The sequence below is a fragment of the Ictidomys tridecemlineatus genome, chromosome 8, assembly GCF_052094955.1.
Source record: "Ictidomys tridecemlineatus isolate mIctTri1 chromosome 8, mIctTri1.hap1, whole genome shotgun sequence".
NCBI lineage: Eukaryota > Metazoa > Chordata > Mammalia > Rodentia > Sciuridae > Ictidomys > Ictidomys tridecemlineatus.
The window spans coordinates 82,055,538-82,063,793 of NC_135484.1; the positions used below are offsets into that span (position 1 = coordinate 82,055,538).

General features: G+C 40.6%; 1 pseudogene; it reads left to right on the plus strand.

Annotated features, from left to right (window-relative positions):
* The first annotated feature begins 5,696 nt into the window (after positions 1–5,696).
* On the plus strand, positions 5,697–7,860 carry LOC144365879 (MAP/microtubule affinity-regulating kinase 3 pseudogene; annotated as a pseudogene).
* Positions 7,861–8,256: the final 396 nt, after the last annotated feature.

Here is an 8,256-nt window from a genome sequence, read left to right on the forward strand (position 1 = left end):
AATTAGAGCCAATAAAAAAAGATGAGACATTTGAGAGTATTATGATTGCTTTATGAATTTGGTGAAAACATTTAAGATTTCAGATAAATTTTCTTGTCATTGTGATCATGATAAGGAGGCCCATTTTAGTGGGCTGTGGCATAATGGTAAAAGCAATTTTCTTGCTAAATTAAGATTCCACTATCAGACATGAACTTGGAATCGGCATTTCTGAAAACATAGCTCCTAACTACATCCCAATAAACTGCAATAGTCAACACATCAAATTAATAGATGTGAAAAATATCAAACACTTTGATATCTAAATAAAGTAATTAAACTATTAAAAATACTTCAGCACAGAATTGTGCTTTTTATTCTCATTTTGATTTTTTCAGATTTTACAAATATTTGAGACTTATGAAAACTTTGTGAATCCTCTTGGAAAATAATATCAAATATTTTGGAAATGAGCCTGGCAAGTCATTATTGTGTTTTGCCTAAAACCAGTTGGAAATCTTAAATCAAAATATCCAATCAATTGAATGTTTAAAAAGGTCATCTTTTGAATCTTTTTAGCAAATTTGGATTATTGAACACTAAGCTTACAAACAAAATCTCTACCTACAAAAATCAAGGGACCAATTCAACAAATGAATGATGTGTGCCTAAGATCTCTAGTCTTAATTTGGAAATTCTGAAATTGTTGTTTGGAAGGGTAAGGGGGCACTAACTTACCCTGTTATGAAATCCTAGTCCCATCATAACAGCATAATCCACTTATGAGGGCAGAGCCTCATCACCTCAACAAACTTACCTCATAATATTCTTTCAGTGACATTAAATTTCAATGTGAATTTTGGAAAGGACACAGAATCAAATCATAGCAGCCTTATTGACATGAAATAAAGATTATAGATTTATACCATCTAAATTTGGCACTAGTGTAAAAAGAATCATAAACAGAGATAACATGTTAGCATATTTTGCATGGTGAAAACATTAGATGAAGAGAGGCACTTTGAAGAGAAGGGAGACCTATAAAACTACTTGGCTACATTTACACACATTTTTAAATCAAAATTTGAATTTAAGATATTCTTTATAATAATTGTCACTGAGTTTAACAGGGATATCAGTAATTGTAGAAAGATTGTTTTCCTGATTAAAAATATACTATGCTGAAAAGAGTCAACTGAGAAAATTAGTATAGGCAAATATTAATCACAAAGTTTAAACATGACCAGGATTGTGGGAAATGCACTGAAATTTTTAAATGAGATCTTCTTTAAAAATATATTTTTCAGAAAAAAATACCTCTGACATGAGATTAAAGAAAGAGGTTAAGAATCTGATTAAAGAACATGGATATGGATGTATACAAAGAGCTATAATTCTTCAAGAGTTTATTGCCAATATAAAGATTTTATATTTTTTAAAGACACTTTGGTACTTATGAAACTGTAGAATTTTAATTTGCATAAAATATTTTATTTAAAATGAGTTTCTGACTAGAACCATTGTATTAAATAAAGCCATTACTTGTTTTCACTGGAACTGTTGACTTTTACTAGAATCATTAGTTTTTAACTATACCATTGTATAGGCATAGTGAGAAAATGAAGCTAATCATCAGCCCATATAAAATGTTCCAAATAATGTATGATTTTCTTGTTGACTACTTCTTATGCCCCTCCTTTTTGAACTCTCAAAATATCTCACTTTAAATCTTAAATTATATGGTCACTACATAAAATTTAGACACAATAATCTAAGTTTTTCAGTGGTGGTTTAATACCAAAACACAACACCAACAAAACAAAATAATCTGTCAGACCTCTATTGAGAGCACCTTATGGAAGGCCCATGAGGCTTGAAACCTTACATTTATTGATGTTGGCACAGGTGAACATGAGTCACTGAGAAAAGGTTAAAATATTCACAGTATCGGCCACTTAATGGGGGAGAATATTTAATAGTTATTGTACAAATCTGGTAGACTCAAATGATACCTGTCTACTAACTGCAAATAGTATGTATTTTGAATTCGTTGTAGCATCTTGATATGGTTGAAAGCCCAGTCCAATAAGGAGGACACGGTTTTGAGAAAAAAGAAAATGAAGGCTTATTGCTTTGCTAACAAAGGAGAAACACAGGAGACTTCGGTCCCAAAGGCTGTGATTCTGCCTATCAGCAGGAACAGGGGGCTTATACAAAGGTGATTCAAAGGCTACATTCTACATGTTCTCTGTCTGGAGTTGTAATTCACTTGTTAATTTTGGAGAGAGTCATTTCTGAGATCATCTGGTACCATCCCCAAAGTCTGGATTACATCCTTCCTTTGGTGGGTGTGAACTCTAAGAGAGAGAAATTTGCCTGAAATGGGGAAAAGAACATAATCCTGTTCCTCCTGAAATTAGGGAGAAGCAGTGAGAGAAGAAGAGAATAAAATATGTATTTTAAAAATGAGTTGTTACAGGGACAGAGCAGCAAGAGCTCTAATCAAAACATAAGGTGCACCACTGTTACATTGACACCAGATGTGTGTAGCACTATTAGAATATAATGTGTGAAAGCATTCAATATGGACAAGAAGACTGCTATTAACAAGGAAATGCTGCACCAATGTGCATGTGCCCATACACACACACACACACACACACACACACACACACACACACACACATTCTCTCTCTCTCTCTCTCTCTCTCTCTCTCTCTCTCTCTCTCTCTCTCTCTCTCCTGGTAATTAAGAATACAAAGGAATGGTAAACTACGATCAAGATTTTAGAAAATGTATAGAAATTTTTAAGTGAGATCATGGTTTGAAAATATATTGTTCAGAAACATACTTGTGACATGATATTAGGGAACACGTGAGGTTAAGAATCTGATTAAAGAACATGGGTATATGCAAAGGACTATCATATGCTTCAAATAGTTTATGACTAATATAAGGAGACATTGGTACATACAGACTTGTGGTATTTTCATAGTTACAAAATGTTTTTTTAAATGAGTTTTTGACTAGAAACATTATACTAAATAAAACCATTATTTTAAAAGGAACTATTGTTTTAGTAGCATCATAAGTTTTTAACAGTATCATTTGTATAGATATACTGAGAAAATAAAGCTAATTATCATCCCATATAAAATATTATACAAATGCATAATTTTATTATTGAACATTTCTTGTGCCCTTTTTGTCCCATGCTCAAAATGTTTCAGTTTGAATATTATCTGGTCACACCATAAAACTCAGACAAAATAATTTAAGTTTGTCAGTGGCTGTTTCATATCAATAAAACAAGAAATAAAAAGAAAACAATCTATCAGATCAAATGAAAGCCCCTGATGGAAGGTCCTTAAGATGAAAAATCTTATAATGACATTAAACAATTACCACTTATTGATATTGTTAAGATGAAGATGAATTATTGAGAAAAGGTAAAATTATTCACAGTATCAGTCATTTAAATGGGGGAAATCATATAAAAGTTATGCTACAAATCTGGTGGTTTCATATGATACCGATCAGATGATTGTAAATAGGAATGAATTTGATTCTTTATATCATCTTGATATTGTGGAAAGCTCAGTCCTAGGTCCCCAATGCCAATCCAATAATGAGGACAACATTTGGAGAAAAAGGAAAGGCAAGATTTATTGCTTTGCCAGCAAAGGAGAAACACAGGACATTCCAGTCCTAAATGCTGTGATACTGTGCAAAATCAGAAAGAGGGGGCTTCTAAACAGGAAATTCAAAGGCTATATTGCAAATGATCCCTGTCTGGAGCTGTAATTCACTTGTTCATTTGGGAGAGAGTGGTTTCTGAGATCTTCTGGTACCATCCCCAATGTGTGGATTACTTCCTTCCTTTGGTGGGTGTGAACTCAAGGAGAGATAAATCTGCCTGAAATGGGGAAAAAGCTAATCCTATTCCCCCTGAAATTAGGGAGGAGCAATGAGAAAAGAAGAGAAAAAAACATATCTGTTTGAAAAATGAGTTAAAAGGGGCAAAGCAGCAAGAACTCTATACAAAACACAAGGTGGACACAGTTCAATTGACACCAGTTGTGTGTAGCACTACTAGAATATGATGTGTGAAAGCATTCAATATGGACAAGAAGACTGCTATTAACAAGGAAATGCTGCAGCAATATGCATGTGCCCATATAAACACACACATTTTTCTGTAATTAAGAACACAAAGCAATGGTAAACCATTTATTCCACAAGTATTTGATGAGTACAATCCAAATGCCAGGCACATTTTTGAATGTTTTGTATTTGTTCACAAAATGACCTAATTTCCAAAATTCGTGCCATAGGGTAAGATATAAAATTTCAGCAGATGGAGTGCGGCTGCACTTGAAACTGCACCCGGGTTGATTTTGAGAATGACTCCGAAGTCTTAACTGGCCACATGTGTGACACATTTTGTTTCTTTACTGATATTAAAAAGCCAACATGTTCAATACCTGAAGTAAATTAATAATCTCCTTTAAAGATACAGGTATTTGGCAGAAATGCAAGACAACTTTTACAAAGAAGAGAGGTGAAGCAAGTATTTGCATATTGCGGCCCCTACAATGATTGAATAAAGGAGGTTTGAAGACTTTTGAAAGACACTAGGAAAAAAAAAGCAGATGAGCAATACACTAGAGCCTGAGTCCCTGACCTGTTACCAAACACCTTGGGCCTTGTCGCTGATGGCCATGCTATTGCTCCTCATTATTATGAGGAGAAGGTTTTGAGATCAAGGTAAAAGGAGGTTTATTGCTTTGCCAGCAAAGGGGAAACACAGGGGACTCCTGTGCCAGAAGATTTGATTCTGCCCATCAGAGAAAAGAGAGGGTTTTTAAGGAGACTATTCAAAGGCTCCACTCCAGGTGTGCCCTGACCAGGGGTTCCCAGGAGCATCCTGATGGTGTGTTAGGATTAACTAGTTTATCTGGGAGATCATCACTTCCTAGTTCTTCTGGTGACTTCCCCTGTCTGTGGAGAACAGATAACTCAAGGCAATCTTGTTCCCTGCCCCCAGGTTAGGGAGGGAGAAAGGGAGAAGGGGAAAAGAAAAACATTTCCCTTTTAAAATAAGCAGCCAGGGTTGTATTCCAAAGGTAAAGTGGACCACTCTTACAACCCCAGTGCTTCCACCAATCAACTTCACCATCCAAATTGAATTGTCAAGTGTGTTTATGTCCAGCTGAATATTTGTGGAAAAAAATTAGTTCTCTTTTTCATCAGGTCTTGACCCCCAAACTGTCAAGTTCCTTAGACAGACTAAGCGCCTGGGTCCTTGGTCCACTTAGGGTGCATATGACCCCTCTTTACGCAGTCAGTACCTTTATGACTGCATTGGCTGCCTAGGAGATAATAGAATGAGAATCCTAGAAATGAGTGGACCTAGAACCACTCCTCATTTGCCTTTTGGCCTTTGATGTTCCCAGAGCGAGTTTTTGAACTGGGCACGTTATTTGTTGGTAAAAGGCAGTTGTGGCTGTTTTTTCCCTCAACCCATCTCCAACTCTCTCCTTGTTTTCCCCCACCCCCTGTCCTTGCCTAGTCCTCACCTATCCTAAATTTTCCAGTGATACCGAGACCCACCGATCATCAACTTGGGTCAAACCATGCACCCCTCGCATGGAGCTAGACGGGCAGAAGTCACCTCCCAGACCGGGCACTCTGGAGCACAGCGCCGAAAATCCACAGCTTCCTCTGCAGGCGAACAGCCTCGCATTGGAGATTATAGAGTCCTGAAAACCCTCGGCAAGGGGACCTTCGCCAAAGTCATGCTGGCCCGTCACGTCGTCACAGATAAAGAAGTGGCAATCAAGATCATCGATAAGAGACATCTGAAGCCACATGTCCTCCAAAAGATGTACAGAGAGGTGAGAATCCTCAAGATGTTAGACCACCCACACATCCTGAAACTCTATGAAGCTCTGGACTGCGAAAAAGCACTCTGTTTGGTCCTGGAGTACGCCAGTGGAGGAGGAGTTTTGGACTATCTGGCCAACAAAGGAAGGCTGCAGGAAGAGGAGGCAAGATCTATATTCCGGCAGATCGTGTCTGCAGTGCAATATTGTCACCAAAAGCAGGTCGCCCACCGAGACCTGAAGGCGGAGAATCTGTTATTTGACGAACACATGAACATCAAGCTAGCCGATTTTGGACTCAGCAACGAGTTTACACTTGGGTGTAAACTCGACACGTTTTGCGGCAGTCCGCCCTATGCAGCTCCAGAGCTCTTCCAGCAAATAGAGTATGCTGGTCCAGAAGTGGATGTGTGGAGTCTTGGCGTGGTTCTCTACACCCTAGTCACCGGGTCGCTTCCTTTTGTTGGGCACAACGTGAGAGAAATCAGAGACAGAGTGCTACAAGGTAGATACCGAATCCCTCTGTACATGTCAACCGAATGTGAAAATCTGCTGAAACGCTTCCTGGTGCTCAATCCAACTAAGCGAAGCACCCTAGCCGAAATTATGGGAGACAGGTGGATCAACAGAGGCCTTGATGTCCTCCAACCCTTTGTTGGTCCAGAGGTGGCCGTCTCCCACAGAAACATCTCGTTGGCTAAGGTGCAGCCAAGCAGGGTCCTGAGAAAGAGCACCAGCTGGCCTCCTCAACGCAAAGTGCAGCGAAGCGTTTCCACTCACAAGCAGACACAGTCCCTGGACCATGCTGGAACTGGGCCATATCCGACCAGCACTGCCCACAGTCACCTCAGAGAACATCCAATGGCCTCCCAGAAATCCGGCGGCAGTGCTGTGGGAGGAAAGGGAATTTCTCCAGCCAGGCCCGTACCTGGGATCACCATCAGTCCCAAGGAGCTGGAGACTCCCGAATTCAAGAAAATGCCTGCTGCCTACCAGAGCAGCACACCATCTGGAGGGAGGACACTGTGGAGTAAGTACATTTGCCGCAAAACCAGCAAAGCAGACACACGTTCAGTGAGCCGGAATGGTCAGAACAACAGCACCTTCCCTCCTCCGAGCCCTCCAGCGACCTCAACCCACAGTGTCCCAAGTACCTCCACCCGGGGCTGCCTCTGCTTCCCCAGAGCCAGTGCCCTTCGTCGAATGTTCCACCGCCAGCCCCGGGAACGCCAAACTGCAACACACGAAGGTCCTCTTGCCTCACCCAGCTGCTTCCATCCAGCTGAAGAATTGCCCCAGACTCAACGAGGCACCACTGGAGCTTTCACTGAGTTAACATCAAAACTCACAAGAAGGCCTCCAGCTGAGTCTGAGAAGACCCTGAGATATAAGGGCTCAAGTCATCATGTCTCTGCTGAGCAGAGAAAGGAGAACCAACAAGCAAAACCTCGCTCCCTGCACTTCACCTGGAGAATGAACATCACTAGTGCCATGGATCCCAGTGACATCATGAGGGAAATCCGCAAGGTGCTAGATGCCAACAACTGCCACTACATGCACAAGACGCCCTTTCTGCTCTTCTGCATGCATGGAGATGGGTACACCGAGAGAGTGGTGCAGTGGGAGATAGAGGTATGTAAGCTTCCCAGAATATCTCTCAATGGGGTCCGCTTCAAGCCAATTTCAGGGAAATCAGAGGCATACAAAAACATGGCTTCCAAAATTGCCAGTGAGCTCCAACTGGAACCCAGTCATTAGAACCAAAATGAAGCAGCAACTTGAAATCTTTTCCTCAACACTGATGGACATATAGAACAACATTTTGGCAATTTTGGGGAGCAGTGACTAAATTAGGGTTTTCTTTCATTGTCCAAGGAGGTGATGCCCCTCCTGGGAATTCTTGATGCAAGGCGCTGGTCAAGACTACCCAGTTACTTGGGTTAAGACCTGTTCCACATAGGGAGGTATTCAGTTCTTGAACTTGTGGTTCAGGTGGCAGGGCTCAGCGGTGGAACGTTATGGGCACAGGCTACTACTCATAATTGGACTGGTCATACATATGACATTGGTTTTGATGGCTTTGTCCAAATTTTCTCACACGCACAAACAAACCTTTTAAGGATAAAACTTGTGTAACAAACGTGTTGAGCTGGCTCCTGACCGTTGCACTCTACCAGAGTGTAATGGACACCAAGTTCCAGCTTTTTCACCCCTTGGATTTCTGTCTTTTCTCATCCCCCATGGCCCCTCATCTGGTTTCCTCAATCAACCACCCTGCAGGTGGCAGCAGATGGGACCCAAACAGGCTATTACACTGTGGAGTGCAATGACCACAAGCCATCTCAGTGTGATCAATGAAAGGGGTTTTGGGAGAAAGTTTGTGCAAAGCAAG